The 18,385-nt window shown below is 39.0% G+C and overlaps 1 non-coding gene across 1 annotated transcript; it reads left to right on the forward strand.

Annotated features, from left to right (window-relative positions):
• The first annotated feature begins 6,042 nt into the window (after positions 1-6,042).
• On the forward strand, positions 6,043-6,149 carry LOC127089486 (small nucleolar RNA R71). Its single transcript, XR_007791074.1, has one exon. It is a non-coding gene; the product is annotated as a small nucleolar RNA R71 (small nucleolar RNA).
• Positions 6,150-18,385: the final 12,236 nt, after the last annotated feature.

Raw genomic sequence — 18,385 nt, forward strand, 5'->3', positions numbered from 1 at the left:
ACATGGGTGGAAAGAGGCTCTCCTCATCAACCCTCTGGTCAAACAGAAGTCGATGTCCATGGTAGTGTACCCACAGTAGATCCGGAGATGTGACAGCTTGCGAGACAGACCTAAAGCGACAGCAATCTGTGTGATGATTCCGCCCACATGGATGACTCCTTCGGTAGATCTGGATTTACCGCTGAGACTGTATAACAAAAATTTTCCACATGCTACTGGGCGAGATTGGGATGCACAAAATAATAGGAAGATATCCTCTTCACTCAGTAGTGTCTCTGTATCCGGCCTTCCTAAGAAGGAATATGCTAATATCATCTGAAAGTATCTGAAGGCGGGGTTATGTATAACATGAGACAACTGTGTAGATGGATCCTGACTTCCGCCACCTGATATATCACTCCAAAACTTCTCCACCTCCTTACCCAGAAAATATCCCATAGGTGTCTCCGGGATAGCATCAGGAGTGGTCTGGAAACCCAATAGGTCGCCGAACTCTTTCTGGCTGAAAGAGTACTCAACTCCAAAAAGCCTGAAAGCAGCATACCCATCTGGTCCAGAGTATGGGTCATAGTCGAATGAACTCAGGAACTCCAGTGGCAGGTTCCTGTAGGTGTTACTCAAGTCATTAGCAAACTCGTCCCAGTGAAGCTGGTGGCTAAGGAATCTGATACTCGGCTCGATACTCAGTGCCTCCATACAGTGCTGATCAGAATAACGTGTGGGTGCCATAGGACGCTGATACAGAGCGATGTAGTGCTCTCTTTGAGCATTATCTCTATAGGCCACGTGCATGTCATCGAAATCCTGCGTCCTGTAAAAGTTAAGAAAGTGATCCTGAAAGTGCAAACCATTCAAATTTTAGTCTCAATGCAAAATATGATAAAATAAAATAAAAATAAAAATAAATAAATGCGAAAAAGTAAAATGAAAGAAAAATCATGGGTTGCCTCCCACGCAGCGCTTGGTTAACGTCATTAGCTTGAAGATTAGAATTTATACACCTGTAGTAGTAGGAATTGGTGGATCAATCAGGGTGTGGCTTGAGTAGTATGCTGGAATGTCTCCTCCTTCGTAGAGATTCAGTCTTTGTCCATTTACAACGAATGGACTACAGGTATCGCTCTTGATTTCCATGGCTCCGGATCTCAGAATCTTGGATACTTTGAAAGGACCAGTCCATCTTGAACGTAGCTTTCCAGGGAAGAGTCGTAACCTAGAGTTGAAAAGGAGAAAAGGATCGCCTACATTGAAGTTTTTCTTTACTATTCTTTTGTCGTGATAGGCTTTTGTCCTCTCTTTATATATTTTTGCATTCTCGTAGGCAGATTGCCTAAGTTCTTCTTGTTTATGAATGTCTAGGATATGCTTTTCTCCAGCGGCTAGGTAGTCTAAATTCAAAGTTTAATGGCCCAATAGGCGTTATGCTCTAATTCGAAAGGTAAGTGACAGGATTTTCCATAAACTAATTGATAAGGAGTAGTTCCTATAGAGGTTTTGAAAGCGGTTCTATAGGCCCATAATGCTTCTTGAAGCTTCTGAGACCAGTCTCTCCTAGAAATATAAACAGTTTTCTCTAGGGTTTGTTTTATCTCCCTATTAGATACTTCTACTTGGCCACTAGTCTGTGGGTGGTATGGTGTTGCTACTCTATGCCTAACTCCATATTTTCTTAAAAGTTTGTCAAATATTCTCGATATAAAGTGTGATCCTCCATCGCTTATGACTAAACTGGTGTTCCAAATCTAGGGAATATATAGTTTTTAAATAGTTTGATTACTACCCTAGTGTCGTTTGTGGGTGCAGCTATAGCTTCAATCCACTTAGACACATAGTCTACAGCTACTAAGATGTACCTATTTCCTAAGGATGGTGGGAAAGGTCCCATGAAATCTATACCCCATATGTCAAAGAGTTCTACTTCCTGTATGTTTCTTAGAGGCATTTCGTCACGCCTTGCAATGTTTCCAGTGTGTTGGCATCTATCACATTTGACAATGCAAGCATGGACATCACGCCACATGGTAGGCCAGAATAGGCCAGCTTGAAGAATCTTGGCGTATGTCTTAGAGGTGCTCGCATGTCCACCATAAGGTGCAGAATGACAGTGCTCGATAATATTATTTACCTCTTCTTCTGGAACGCAATGACGAAAAATGCCATCTTTACCCCTTTTGAAAAGGAGCGGTTCGTCCCAATAGAAGTTTCTCACATCGTGGAAGAATTTCTTTTTGCGGTGGTAGTCAAGATCAGGGGGTACTATATCAGCAACTAGGTAATTAACGAAGTCTGCATACCAGGGTACATTACTTATTGCTAAGGAATTTTGGGGATGCTCATGAGGGTTTAGGTTATTATCTTCAATGGTTTCTACTCTAGCTATCAGTCTATCATAGGGGAAATCATCATTTATGGGTACTAGTTCAGGTTTTAGATGTTCTAGCCTAGAAAGGTGATCAACTACTACGTTTTTAGTGCCTTTTTTATCTCTTATGTCTAAATCAAACTCTTGTAGTAATAGAATCCATCGGAGTAACTTGGGCTTGGCATCTTTTTTACTTAATAGGTAACGGATGACAGCATGATCGGTGTAAACTATAATTTTTGCTCCTACTAGATAAGATCTAAATTTGTCTATAACGAAAACTACATCGAGTAATTCTTTTTCAGTTGTTGCGTAGTTAAGTTGGGCAGCATCTAGGGTTCTACTGGCATAATAAATGGCATGTAATTTTTTTATCTTTCCTTTGTCCTAGAACAACTCTAATTGCATAATCACTAGCATCACACATTATCTCAAAAGGTTCTGACCAATCAGGTGGTTTCATAATGGGTGAAGATACTAATGCTTGCTTTAAAAGATTAAATGCGTCATTACATTTTTCATCAAAAATGAATTCAGCATCTTTCATTAAAAGTCCAGTTAAAGGTTTGGTTATTTTGGAGAAGTCCTTAATAAAACGCCGGTAGAATCCAGCGTGTCCAAGAAAGCTTCGGACTTCTCTGATGGTTTTTGGTGGTTTTAGGTTTTCTATGACTTCTATTTTAGCTTTATCTACCTCTATACCTTTTTCGGAAACTATATGTCCTAAAACTATTCCTTCGGTCACCATGAAATGACATTTTTCCCAGTTTAGCACGAGGTTCACCTCCACGCATCTCTCCAGGATTTTCTCAAGGTTAGCAAGACAATTGTGGAAATCAAATCCGCAAACCAAGAAATCATCCATAAAAACTTCCATGATACCATCTAGGTAATCTGCAAAGATTGACATCATGCAGCGTTGGAAAGTGGCTGGGGCATTACAGAGGCCGAATGGCATTCGTCTGTAGGCAAAAGTTTCATAAGGGCATGTAAAGGTAGTTTTTTCTTGATCTTCGGGGTGGATAGGTATTTGGAAGAATCCAGAGTATCCATCTAGATAACAGAAGTAGGAGTGTCTGGCTAGACGCTCCAACATTTGGTCTATAAATGGTAAAGGGAAATGATCCTTCCTAGTTGCTTTATTTAATTTTCTATAATCTATACACATCCGCCATCCTCCTTCTAAACGTTTTGCTACATGTTCGCCTTTATCTTTTTGCACGACTGTGATGCCTCCCTTTTTAGGTACTACATGCACAAGGCTCACCCACTTACTATCCGAGATCTGGTAGATTATACCTGCCTCAAGTAACTTAAGAACTTCCTTTTTAACGACATCACTCATTATAGGGTTTATTCTTCTCTGATGTTCCCTAGGGGGTTTTGAATCTTCTTCGAGCGAAATCCAATGCATGATTACGGATGGACTTATACCTTTTAGGTCAGAGATATTATATCCTAAGGCTGAGGGATATCTTCGTAAAACGTCTAAAAGTTGGTTCGTTTCCTCTAGGCTCAAGGTAGCACTGACTATAACTGAACGGTTCATCTTTTCATCGAGGAACTCATATCTCAAGTTCTTAGGCAGTTCCTTAAGTTCTAAGGTTGGTTTCTTAGGGCATGGCATAGGATCTGGAGTAAGGGATAAACATTCGTAAAGGTTATCATCGATGTAGGGTTTCTTAAAGTCATCATCTTCCCTTATGAGAGTTGATGGTAACTTAATTGTTTTTATAATTTCTTTTTGTTCTAATTCTCTAACACATTCATCAATGATATCTAAGGTATAACACGAGTCTCCCATCACAGGTGCCATAAGAAATTTCGAAAGTATAAATTCTATTTTGTCGTCACCTACCTCAAATGTCAACTTTCCTTTCTTGACATCTATTATGGCTCCTGCAGTCGATAAGAATGGTCTACCTAGAAGGATTGGTATATCATTGTCCTCTTTGATGTCCATGACAACAAAATCAGTAGGGATAAACAACTGACCTATCCTAACAGGGACATCTTCTAAAATGCCTATCGGATATTTAACAGATCTATCGGCTAACTGAAGTGACATCTTAGTGGGCTGTAATTCTCCTAAGTTTAACCTCTCACAAACTGCTAAAGGAATTAGGCTCACACTAGCTCCTAAGTCTAGAAAAGCTTTTTCAATGACATGATTACCCAAAAGGCAAGGAATGGAGAAATTTCCAGGATCTTTATATTTCTTTGCTAATTTGTCCTCGGAAATAGCATTACATTCCAAAGGCTTCGGATCGTCAAGTTTACGTTTGTTGGTAAGGATGTCTTTGAGAAACTTTGCATAAGAAGGTATTTGGGTGATGGCTTATGTGAAAGGGATTTCTACGTGAAGTTTTTCTATAACCTTAATAAATTTTTGATATTGGTTATTGATTTGGGTTTTTTTGAGTCTTTGCGGATATGGTATAGGTGGTTTATATGGCGGGGGTGGTACGTAAGTTTTGTCTTTAGGTTCTTCTCCTTTTTCTCGACCTTCCTGGTTTTCAGATTCCTCTGGTTCCTTTACTTCGTCAGTGGGTTTGGTACATTCCTTATAAGTTTCAGGTTCACTCAATCTAGGGTTTGGTGGCTCATCATAAGCGTTCCCACTTCGTAGGGTAATGACGTTGGCTTGTCCTCTCGGATTTTGTTGAGGTTGTCCAGGGAATTGTCCTCCAGGTGTAGTCTGAGGGGCTTGGTTTAAAGCTACCTGAGAGATCTGGGTTTCAAGCATCTTGGTATGAGTAACTATTTGGTCAACCTTGGTTCCTAATTGAGTAATCAATTCGTTAACATGAATGTTTTGGTTCATGAACTCCTTGTTTTGTTGGGTTTGAGCGGTGATAAAAATTTCCATAATTTTCTCAAGGCTCGGCTTTGGTAGCACATGTTGCATAGGTTGATTTGATCTAGGGGCTTGATAACTAGGTCTCGGGGGTGCATTATTTTGGATTGGGTTATTGTTTTTATAGGAGAAGTTCAGGTGATTCCTCCATCCAGGGTTATAGGTATTCGAATATGGGTTCCCTTGGGTGTAGTTCACTTGCTCAGAGTGGGTTTCGTTTAATAGACTGCATTCTGCAGATTGGTGTCCTTTGGTCCCACATATCTCACAATCCGATGAAACTGCGGCTATAGTATTCGGGTTTATGCACATATGCTCGACTTTGAGGGTTAATGCGTCCATTTTAGCTTGCATCATGTCTATAGAGCTTAGTTCATGAACTCCTCCTTGGGCTTCCTTCTTCTCAACTGTCGCTCGTTCGACTCCCACCTTTAAATCCATAAAATCAGGCACAGTTGACCACAGTTGACTTTCTAGGGTTTCAGCTGAAATTCAGCTTGACTGATGACTTCTGAGCATCCAATCTTTGGCCAAGCCACTTCACAATGATCACATAATCATATGAACTTGATAAACCAACCCTAGGGCTTTGTTTCCTTGAGAAATGCACTTGCTTGCTTGATTGACTAATTCTCCTGATCAGTTTGACCTAATCTTGTCTGATGGCTTGCACTTGGGCAAAAAGGGCAATGCAATGCTATGCAGTGAACTATGTTATGTTAATGACCTAATGAAAAATGTATGTACAAAAGGTAGGTGCAAATTTGAGGTGCTACAGTAATGAAGTCCATTATAGAAGGTTTGAATGATTAACCAATTTTATAAACCATGATGTGGGCATGCTCGTAACAACTCTTTATATCTCTCTCAAGCTTCGAACAACGATTATCCTTGGTTTTGGGTAAATCTAGTTATATGGTTTCGAAGAACGACGGTCTTACTCGGGGGAAAATATCTAGCAAGAAATACTCTTCTAAGGTTATCCCAAGTCGTAATGGAATTGGGTGGAAGGGAATCTAACCATGATAGGGCTTTATCTCTGAGGGAAAAAGGGAATAATCTTAAACGTATTGCCTTAGGAGAAGCTCCATTGGTTTTAAAAGTGTCTGCTAATTGAAGAAATATTTTTAAATGTTGGTTTGGGTTCTCAGTAGCGAGACCTGCGAATTGTCTCTGTTGTACTAGTTGCAACAGGGATGGTTTAAGTTCAGAATTATTAGCTGGGATGGTTGGGTTTACTATACTAGAACTAGGTTCTTCATTAGATGGTTGAGCAAAATCTTTAAGAGGTCTTTGGTTTTGATCTTCGGCCATAGCTCTCTTAATTATATGAAAGAATAAACGTGCGCGAGCGTAACGTTCAGGTTCCGCCAGAGGGTATACTAAGCTTAAACTTCCGGTGCTGCGAGTTCTTCGCATTGACCGGCGGGGAATAGTCTAAGTCTAAACGATATAACAACAGGAAAATGAAATTTGACGAAATTGGTCCCCGGCAACGGCGCCAAAAACTTGATGCGGTGTTTCACAAGTATACGAACGCGTCAGAGTAATATAAAAGATTGTCGAATCCACAGAGACCAAGTGTCAATCTATCGTTATCTATTGTTATGGTGTTTATCAAAGGCAATCGAACAAGGTGTTTTTTTTTGGAGTGTGCAATGAAAAGTAAAGTGTTGAATGAAGTTCAATTAATAAAGACAGGGTCGAATGTAATTCACGTAATCAATTAATAATCCAAGTACTTGCTAGTAGAGCTACTTATGGGCAGTGTTTCCTACTTTGAAAAGAACTAATTTAACAGGAACTGTCGCTTTCGCGTATTCAGAACCGAGTTATACTCCCTAATCAAACCCTCTTATTGTCACTTATAAAAAGGCGCGCATTGCGTTAGAGTAGTAAACCTATTTTTAAGAAATATAGTATCTTGACTAAGTTGAAAAGTATTATAACCTGGACTTCTTAACCAAAAGAGGTTCTCACGAACCAAACTTTAAACTTATAAACGCGTCCGAAAATAGTTTTAAAATCTCTTTTCTTCTTAATGTTAAAATCTCCTAATGAACTAAACAAAGCGCTTTCGCTCCTTACGTTCTAACCTTATAAATTTAGTTAGACATGGTAAAGTAAAAGTGCATTAAAATAAATAAAAGTAGTGCGAGTGCGGAAAGTAAATAAAAGTAGTGTGAGTGCGAGGAAATAAATAATTTAAAGCGAGTGCGGGAAATAAATAAAGTAAAGCGAGTGCGAGGAAATAAACAATTTAAAGCGAGTGCGAGGAAATAAACAATTTAAAGCGAGTGCGGGAAATAAACAATTTAAAGCGAGTGCGGGAAATAAACAAAAGTAAAGCGAGTGCGGGAAAATAAATAAGATAAAGACAAGTAATAAAAACCTGCTCCAATCAGAGGGTTGAGTAAATTGCAAAGCGGAAATGAAAATGGTGGCAGGATTAACTTCCTTTCAAAGTGCTCCAAACTCGATTACAGACTCTATCACAGACTTGATTACACAATTATGGTAACACTCCAATGCGAAGCGATTACCACTTTAAAATACTGAATATATGCCTAAGTGAAACAAAGTTGCTTTGAGTTTGCCTCTGTTCTAAGTTTGGATGGTTGTAAAAGTGATTTCGAGTTTCTATTTATAAGCAAGTAAAAAGATGGAAATGACAAGGATGCCCTTCAACTTGAAAATGGGAGGGAAAACTTTTCCTCTTGTGGCGCCCGCCACAAGGCCAATATGAGGCGCCTTAGTGGAAGTAGAGGGGAACGTGGAAGTTGAGGGAAGTTGAGCTTGGACACGTCGTGGCAGGGTCTATGGCGCCAGCCACGGGGTAGGCCACAAGTACAAAATGCTGAATTTTAGGGTTTTTGGCTCTTTTTCGCTCCTTTTCTCGATCGGGGCTCCGATTAAAGTAAAAACCTGAAAACAAAGGAAAACATAGCAATAACACAACAAAATAACAATAAAACAACTAGAATGCATGTGAAATCGGAGTCGAAAGTACGGTAAATTTCAGTGTTATCAACGACGTCAGGTCTTTGGGAGAAACTCGAAAGTTTGTACATGACCAAATCATTCTTCAATCGCATCTACCTGAAGCAAGCTCTGTTTTAGTTCAAGATGAGTGAAGACAAAGTTCTGAATGATCAGTTGGATTTGTTCAACAAGCTGATTCTTGATCTTGAAAATATTGATGTGAAAATCGAGGATGAAGATCAAGCGCTGTTACTGTTATGTGCTTTACCCATAACACATGCTCACTTCAAAGAAACTCTCTTGTATGGAAGATAGTCTCTGGACTTTGAAGAAGTTTAATAAGCCTTGTACTCTAAGGATTTGAACGAATGAAAGGAGCACAAACCATCTTCGACTGGTGAAAGTCTGTTGGTTAAGGCGAAATTCACAAAGAGAGATGGCAAGTTCGGCAAGAAGAATGGTAAAAGTCAGTAGAAGTCTTTTAATGGTGATGCATCTGGTATTCAATGTTATCAATGTAAGAAGAAAGATCATACAAGATAAGTGTACCCTAAACGCCTGAAAGATCATGGAGGTAAGGATAATGGAAACACAACCATTGTTCAAGATTATTTCGACTCATCTGATGTTCTTGTGGTTTCAAGCGGAGACTCAAGTAAAGAGTGGATTTTGGATTCAGGTTGCACTTGGCACATGAATCGAAACAAAGACTTGTTCGAGGAACTATGTGATTAAGGTGGTGGATCTGTATTGCTTGGAAATAATAAAATTGCAAGATGGCAGGTGTTGGATCTGTGAGATTCAAGCTCCATGATGAGTCAATAAGGTTGTTGATTGAAGTCAGGTATGTACCTGATTTGAAGAGAGATTTGATTTCTCTTGGTGAATTCGACAAGAAAGGATATGTTTTCCAAGGAGAGAAAAGTATTCTAAAATTCATGAAGGGGTTGAAGGAAGTCTTAAGAGGCGTGAAGAAACAAGGCTTGTATACCCTTGAGGCTACATTTTTTGTGCAGTTTCTGGTATTGCAAGGCACATAACTACTGCAGGTACTCCCCAACAAAATGGTTTGGCTGAAAGGTTTAATCGAACCATTGTAGAAAGAGCTAGATGCATGTTGACTAGTGTTGGGTTAAAGAACGTGTTTTGGGCAGAGGCTGTTTCGACAACAACATATATGATAAACAAATATCTTTCGACTGCATTAGATATGAAGACACCTGAAAAAATTTGGTCAGGACATCCACCAGATCTCGACAAACTTAGAGTATTTGACTGCATAGCCTATGCTCACATTAGGCAGGACAAGGTCGAACCTAGGGCTCTGAGATGCATGTTCATGGGATATCCTGAAGGAGTCAAAGCTTATAGGCTATGGTGCCTAGAGCCAAGTCACAAGAGGTGTATCACCAGTTGAGATGTAGTTTTCAATAAAGCTGAGACGACTTTCAAGAAAACTGATGATGTTAGTCGAAGTGCACAAATATCTGAAGAAGAGATGGAACAAGAAGAGATTCCTGTTGAGGTGGAGCATGTCGATGCTGAATTGCGTATCTCAGATCAAGTCGAAGAAGAAGCATAAGATGCTGAAGATACTGAGGAAGTTGAGAAAATCGTCGATGACTACCTATTTGTAAGAGATAAGCCGAGAAGAGTCATCAAGCCACCTCAAATACTTGGGTATGCAGATCTCATAGCTTACGCCTTAATCTTTGCAAGCGAGGTTCTAGATGAAGAATCTAAAGACTATAAGGAAGTTATGAGGAGTTGAAATAAGACTGAATGGCTGAAGGTCATGAATGATGAGATGAAGTCTCTTCATGATAACCACTATATGCAATTGATAAAGTTGCATGAAGAAAGCTAGTTTGTTTCCTTGACGTTATAGAGTTTGTTTCAAGGTGGAGATTTGTGAGATACTGGATAAAACTCTAGTATGGTCGAAGGGTAACTTCTTGGTTCGACAATTTGACAGGACCTTAGTATGCCGTCGAAGTCTGTTCACATGCTATAGTCGAAATATGCTAGGATTGTTAGCATGTCGAATTGGGCATGTTTGTTATGCTCAATTGTTTAAGTTGGATTATTCTCTAAGTTAGCTTGTGTAATGTATAAAAGATAAAGAAGTGAATGGAATATTGTATGTTTGTTATTACTTTCTGTCAGTATAAATACAAATTTGTAAATCCTAATTTTGGAATGAATCAAGGTAATCAAATCTCCTCATGATTCTCCTCTAACCATACGCTGGTCTTTAGCCTAAAGAATAGGGATTTACAATTCTAAATAATTACAGGAATTAAGACTAATTATTAGTATTGATATCCTCCCGCAAGTTGTATAATCTGGAAGAGATATGCAACTTGGACAGTAACGACTCAAACCGAGGACGAAGTAGAGGCTTTGTTAAAATATCGGCAAGCTGATCATCTGTAGACACGAAAGACACCCGAAATTTGCCATTTTGAACATTTTCTCGGACAAAATGGCAGGCTAGGGCATTATATGTTTCATCCGAGAGTGGAAGACAGGATTAGCACTTAGATTTGTGGCTCCGAGATTGTCACAATAGATAACCGGATTGGTTGATGGTGTGTAACCAAGTTCTGTGAACAAAGAAAATACCCAAAGTAGCTCACTAGCTGTGTCAGTTAAGGCTTTATACTCTTCCTCTGTTGAAGATAGAGAAAGAAAACATTGCTTGCGAGAGCTCTAAGAGATGGGTGTGCTGCCAAGGTACAACAAGTAACCAGTGGTTGAGACATAATCATTCTTGTCACCTGCCTAATCCGCATCCGAATAGGCATGAAAGGTCAGCGGGGCAGTCGCGGAGATGAAGACTCCTTTGTCACAAGTGCCTGCCAAGTATCTAAGCACTCTTTTGAGTGCAGACCAATGTGTCGTTCGTGGGTTTTGCATGAACTGTGCAAGTTTGTTGGTGCTGAAGGCGATGTATGGGCGTGTAACACTCAAGTATTGAAGACTTCCAACGAGTGTTCTGTACTCAGTTGGGGAAGTCAAGAGATCACCTGAATCCTTGAGTAATGGAGCACTCGCAGACAGGGGAGTGGATGATGGTTTTGTATTTGCCATGCCTGATTTGTGTAGCAGATCATTGACATATTTCCTTTGTGAAAGAAACATACCTGCATCAGATGGAATTACTTAAACACCCAAGAAATAGCTGAGACAACCAAGGTCTTTCAGTGAAAAACGAGCAACAAGTGTGGTAATTATTTTGGACAGCGCTACAGAGGAACTCCCAATGACAATGATATCATCAACATATACCAATAAGTACACTGTAACTCCCTGTTTGTGGTATATGAATAAAGATGCATCTGCTGTCGAATTGACGAAGCTAAGGGAGAGCAAGAATACTCTAAGCTCCGTATACCAGGCACGAGGTGCTTGTTTTAGCCCGTAGAGTGCCTTTTTAAGACGACATACATGATCAGGGAAGTTTTTGTTGACAAAACCTGGTGGTTGTATCATGAAGACTTCATCGTTGAGCGTCCCTTGAAGAAACGCATTATTGACATCAAGTTGACGTATTGACCATCCTTGGCGAACGACAAGTGTTAGGACAACACGAATGGTTACCAGTTTAACTACTGGGCTGAATGTTTCCGTATAGTCCCAGCCAGGGCGTTGATGAAACCCTTTGGCGACTAACCGAGCCTCATAGCGATCAATTGATCCATCCGGATTCCGTTTGATGCGAAAAACCCATTTACAACCAACTAAATTTTGAGTAGAGGACCGACTAACAAGATCCCAGGTGTTGTTGTGGTGTAGGGCATCAAACTCAGCTTGCATGGCGGAGCGCCAATCAGGATCACGAAGAGCCTGAGTGATGGTGTTGGGTTCTATAGGAGAGGAAGGTTGGAGATGAAGATTGAGCTTTTTGACCGGTTTGACAATGTTGTTTTTAGACCGGGTGATGATCCCGCCGCCAATGGGTTGGGATGGTGGGGTAGGAGGGGGGGATTGAGTGGTGGTGGTGGTGGGTTCATTTGAGGTTGAGGTTTGAGCCATATCTGGAGAGTGAGTGATGGATGGATAGGAAGGGGCAGTGGGTAAATCTTCTTGTGAGTTTAGAGTGGTGCTCACCATGGGTTGGTTTGTAGGAGGTAAAATGGATAGTTGAAGTGGGCCTGGTTGATGCTCTGTACTTGGATTGGATCGAGTGACTAGAGACCCAAACGGAAATTCAGATTCAACAAATTCACATGGCGAGAAGTGTAAATCCTTCCTGTTAAGGGATCAAGACACAAGTACGCATGTTGATCAGCCGAGTAACCTACAAACACACACATAACAGACTTTGGTGCAAGTTTATGGTTAACATATGGTTTAATCCAGGGAAAACATAAACATCCAAAACATTTTAACTTATGATAATCCGGGCTAATGTTAAGTAGTTTGGAGTAGGGTGATTGATACCTAAGAATCGGTGTTGGGAGACGATTTATTAGGTACGCTGCGGTGGTCATGGCGTGAGGCCAATAGGTGAGGGGCATACCTGAGTGGTGAAGAAGAGACAGACCAGTTTCAGCAATATGCCGATTCCGGCGTTCTGAGATACCATTGTGTTCAGGAGTATGAGGTGGGATGGTGTGATGACTTATACCATGAGTGCTTAGAAAAGGACGAAGACCAATATATTCACCACCATTATCTGTGTATAAGATTTTGATTTTGTGGTGGTAGAAATTTTCAACAAGTGATTTGAATTTGGGAAATATAGTTTGCACATCAGATTTGTGTTTCATTGGATAAAACCAGATATAACGAGTAAAATGATCAACAAATATGCAATAGTAGCGAAGACCATCAATTGATAAAATGGGAGAAGTCCATACATCCGAAAAAATTGTTTCTAATGGATAAGAGGATTTAAGAGTGGATTCATGAAAAGGAAGTTTATGACTTTTGCTAATTTGGCATGAGTTACAATCGGATTGCTGGAATTTATTTGAACCCAAAAGAAAATGCTGCTGGAGAAATTTGAAAATGGAAGATGAAGGGTGGCCAAGCCGATGGTGCCATGATGCAGGGGAATCCTTGCGGAGAGTGTGAACGGATGGTGAAATGGTAGGCCAAAGGTAAAGTCCATCCACACATGAGCCTTTATGGGTTGTTTGACCCGTCTGCAAATCCTTCACATAAAAGGAATTGGGCAGGAAAACAATAGCAGAGTTAGTTTGTTGGGTAAGTTTAGAGACAGAGAGGACTTTTTGTTTCATGGAAGGAACACACAGAACATTAGACAGGGATAAGTCATTAAGTAAAAGTGTTCCAGAGTGAGAGATGTTTAAACCTGAACCGTTACCCATAAACAGCGAGTCAGGACCAGTGTACGGATGATGTAGTGCCGGATTTGCAAGGTCATTGGTGACGTGGTGTGTTGCTCCACTGTCAACTAGAAAACCAGTCTAAGATGGGCCAGCAGCTGCAACATTGACATGAGCTTGTCCAGTGTGAGCTGGAGAAGAATCCCGAGGTGGTGGCGGGACACCGGGATGTTGCTGCCTGAAGGTGTGGCACTGAGCAAGAACATGTCCTTTGACATTACACCACTGACAGCGGCCTAGAAAGGGTTTGCGATTGCCAAGACGTTGATTGGGTTGTGGAAAGAATTGCCCAGATCGAGTCCTGTTGTTGAAGTTGGGCCGTGCCTGAGCATGTAGCGCTGTTAGTGGAGCGGAGGTCTGGCTCTGAGCAGCAACAATGGATAGCTCTTGAATAAGAAGTTTTTCAAGAAGGTCATCAAAGGTGATTGGGCTGTCCCTTGCATTCACGCCGTCGATGACCGCTTTGTAACCGTCGTCGAGACCTCGCAAGACATAATCAGTCATGTCTTCTACGGAGACAGGAGATCCAAGTGATGCAAGAAGATCTGCTGTTTGCTTTAGAGAATGCATATAGGTTGTTATGGATTGGGTACCTTTGGAAGCTGTACGGAGACGCTCCTTTAGTTGCTTGAGGTGGCTGCGAGATGCTTTGGCATAGGTGTTCTTGAGAAGAATCCAAAGATCATGCGAGGTCTTTGTCTGAGACACCAGGGAGGCAACTTCGTTAGAGAGAGTGGTGTGAAGGGCACCATAGATGAGGCGATCCTGTCGACGCCATGTCTGAAAAGCAGGATTGGGGGTAGTCACTGAAGGCGTTGCAGTGGTGGTGATTGAATCCGGCGGCGCGGGGAAGGATCCATCTGGATATTTGAGAAGATCATAACCATCAAGGAAGGCTTCAACTTGAAGTTTCCAATTGAGATAATTTGTGGGAATAAGTTTGGTAACACTGCCAAGAGTGATACAGGTAAAGGGTTTGGATGGTTCATAAGGGTTAGTCATGGTGAAGGTGCTATCGCTGGCCATTGGGAAACAGGGGTGGAAGCTAGGAACGGCGTCCTGAATTATAGAGAGGTGGCTGGATCGTTTCCAACTGATACCATATAAAAGATAAAGAAGTGAATGGAATATTGTATGTTTGTTATTACTTTCTGTCAGTATAAATACAGATTTGTAAAGCCTAATTTTGGAATGAATCTAGGTAATCAAATCTCCTCATGATTCTCCTCTAACCATACGCTGGTGTTTAGCCTAAAGAATAGGGATTTACAATTCTAAATAATTACAGGAATTAAGACTAATTATTAGTATTGATATAATGGTCCTGTGCGTAAAAGCCTATTAGGTTAGTGTGTTAGTTTTCTTATAAAATCATTATATAAGGCAAATCCTAATTAGGCTGAAAGAAGTTATTTGTTATTATGTAACACTTGTAATCTTGTTTCTAAGAGAAAGTAAATAATAACCGTTTATAACCAATTTCATTGTGTTCTTATTATTTTCTTCTTTTCTATCCTTATAAGTTTCTTATAGATCAAAAAACCAATTATACTTTGTAATTTCGACATCGTTTTCACAATAGCTATAAATCTAGTGCTGCGGGAGACTCACATTGACATTTTGTACAACAATCAAAATTTATAATTGTATAGAAATGTCCATCTGAATGATAAATTCATGAACAAAATATTTATTATTATTTATTTCTAACCATTATGACATATTATATTCAACAACCGAATGGGATCCCATATGCTTCTATTTATAAAATCTAAAAACTGAGAATATATTGTTTATCACAATTCAGTCCAATAAGTAATATTTTACTAGTTTTGAAGGAGAAAATACACCCATAGAAAATTTGAAACATATTGAAGGGAGTGGTTATCATTATCAAACAAATTGTTCTACATTTATTTGCCTAATTAATTATCTATCCAAACTATAATTCTAGATAAGTTACCTTGTATCTAGATTCAATTTTTTTTACATGCCTTATGCTTCGACCTCTAGGAAGAGCAATGAACTGAGCATAATTCAATTTTCAGAATACAGTTTTCTGCTACTTGTGGATTCAATCCCTTGATACAGGTTCCACTGTTGCCTCCTAACCTATATGATTTGTGGCCACTAATTGGCTTAAACGTCGTCCATTAGATGATTTTTGCTGCTATATGTCGACATTGAGCCGTGTTACCAATATGAAGAGATCATGGCACATGTCTACAAATACATGAGTGGCCATAAGTTAAGCACTGTTTTCAACCTTCCAAGTGAGTGATCTACAAAATGTGTGGTGTATATATATGCACTCTTATTGAACTTACTGGTCCTTGATAGAGTGACATCAAAAAGAGATATCATGTGATCTCTCATCTCACTCATGGACCCTATCATTTAACAACCACTTCTCAACAAAATAGATTGTAAGAAACTCTTGAGACTATAAATACACTACCTTCCCTCACAACTATCAAAACTTATATACATTTTTCTTATATTTCAAAGCCTTACTTGTTCTTTTGAAACATTTGAAATGGCCTTTCATTTACCTGCAGTTATCAGATGCGCTTCATTAAGCAGAAGCCGAACATCATCAAAGGTAACGAATATGCCAAAGGGCTATCTTGCCGTGTATGTTGGAGAGGAAATGAAACGGTTTGTGATCCCCATGTCATACTTGAACCAAACTTCATTTCAAGACTTGTTGAGTCAGGTAGAGGAAGAATTTGGATACGATCATCCAATGGGCGGCCTCACAATTCCTTGCACGGAAGATGTTTTCTTGCATATTACTTCTCACTTCAATGGACTATAAATCTACAACTGCAATGGACTGTCATAGACTAGTATTCACATTTTGTACAATAGGTATATTTTAAACTTGTAAATATTTACCTTTTTTTATTCTTGTCTAATTATAATGATGAATTACTAGACTAGTGATTTATTGGAAAAAAGATTCTATCTAAAATACAAATTTTTTAGTTGTCTTAAAATGAGAAATTCTAGCTACACATTTTTTACACTCTGTTAATCATTGGTTGTTTGTAACAGGTCACTTCAATTGCCTGTAAAAATTAATTTCTTATTAAGCTCAACACTTTCGCTTCTTTGCCTTTTACCTGTACATCATGTTCATAGTGGTCTTGTTCTTCCTCTCATCCAAACCTTTACGTTGTGGTGTGTATGATTTAGTGATCTCATGTTGAATTTCCACCTCATCACAAAAACTATCAAGTTCCTTGGACGTGTATTCTCAATCTTCATCACTTCTAAGTATCTTAAATTGTTTTTATGGCTGCTTCTCAACTGACATATTTTTTGAAGACATAGGACACTTCATCCTTTGTCTAGATTAGATAAACCATATCATATTGCTGTACTCATCCACAGATGAGATAAAATACCCATTGAATCCCAATGATAATATAGGAGCTCTCAATTTTTTCTTGTGATTTCCATCAAAAACCTCCATCTGATTGTGCTCAAGGTGCATTATGAACTATGATGTATATATACGGGTACGGTACCTGGTATGGGTACGGGATACGTTATTTTATAAAAAATAAGGGTATGGATATATTAACTATTTTTTTTTTAAATTATAAATAATATAATATAAATGAGGATAAAACATTGTAAAACTAAAGACGATAAAACATCAAAACTTTAAAGTGAATTGTTCGAAATAAAACTTAAGATCTATGCATGAATATAAAAATCACACTCTAACAGTGTCAATGTCACTACTTCCCTCCTCGTCTTCTGTAAAAAGAATAACTTCCATGTTTGGTTCATCAAGAGAGAGACTTGCAACTTCAAGAATATCAACCCCGTCAGAGAGACTCCATTCATCTCCACCAATATTCCACATTTTTGTTTCTCCTTCATTATAATTCTTACTCTTTCTCGAAAGAAGTAGAAGATTTGTATGAACAAAAACTAAATCTTCACCTCTCTTTGGATTAAGCCTATTTATTTTCATTGAGTGGATAAATGAGTATGTGCTCCAATTTCTCTTAGCATAAGAAGAAGAACATGGTTGTGAAAGGAGTTTCAATGCGATGGATTGAAGTTTAGGGACTGCTGATCTATAAGTGATCCACCATTCCTTTGGTGTCAAGTTCCACCTATCTTGTAATGAATCAAATTGACTGGGTTCACCTTCACCACTTGAGAACTTAACAAATTAAGTAGTTGTCTCTAGCCTTTCATATTCATCTACAAAATAACTCTTTATGCATTTTTTTCTTCTTGTGTAAATCTCATTGTCTCTATTTAGGGCAACTCGATTTGGAGATTGATCAAGCCATTGTCTGCAATAGTATCTATTACATAAAAAATTATAAGTATGAGGTACGGTAACTGAAGTTTAAAAGGAAAATGAAAAAAAATATTTGAAATTTACCTTGGATTGAGAGAATGAGCCAAACAATGAAGAGGTGTGTGAGTTTTAGTCCATCTATTAGGTTATTATACACCACATCATAAAAGGATGAATTATGACTCAACTCCTTTCCTTCTTGATCATATATTGCTAATTTGACTTTCTCAATCATAGAATCCCACTTCTCATAAATCAAATGAAGGTTTGACTCGTCGGTATCACAAGAACGAAGCATGTCATAGATAGGGTATGTAAATCTTAGAATATAATCAACTTTATCCACCCTTGATCATTTAAAAAAATTTCTTTCACAAATGCCGCCTTTTGAACATCATCTTCTCTATATTCAAACCACTGTTCACTAATTACCAAAGTTAAGAGATCTTGTTTTTAACCTATTAAGCATAACAATAACTGAAGCAAATCTTGTTTCAGAA

The sequence above is a fragment of the Lathyrus oleraceus genome, chromosome 5 (assembly GCF_024323335.1).
Source record: "Lathyrus oleraceus cultivar Zhongwan6 chromosome 5, CAAS_Psat_ZW6_1.0, whole genome shotgun sequence".
NCBI classification, from domain to species: domain Eukaryota; kingdom Viridiplantae; phylum Streptophyta; class Magnoliopsida; order Fabales; family Fabaceae; genus Lathyrus; species Lathyrus oleraceus.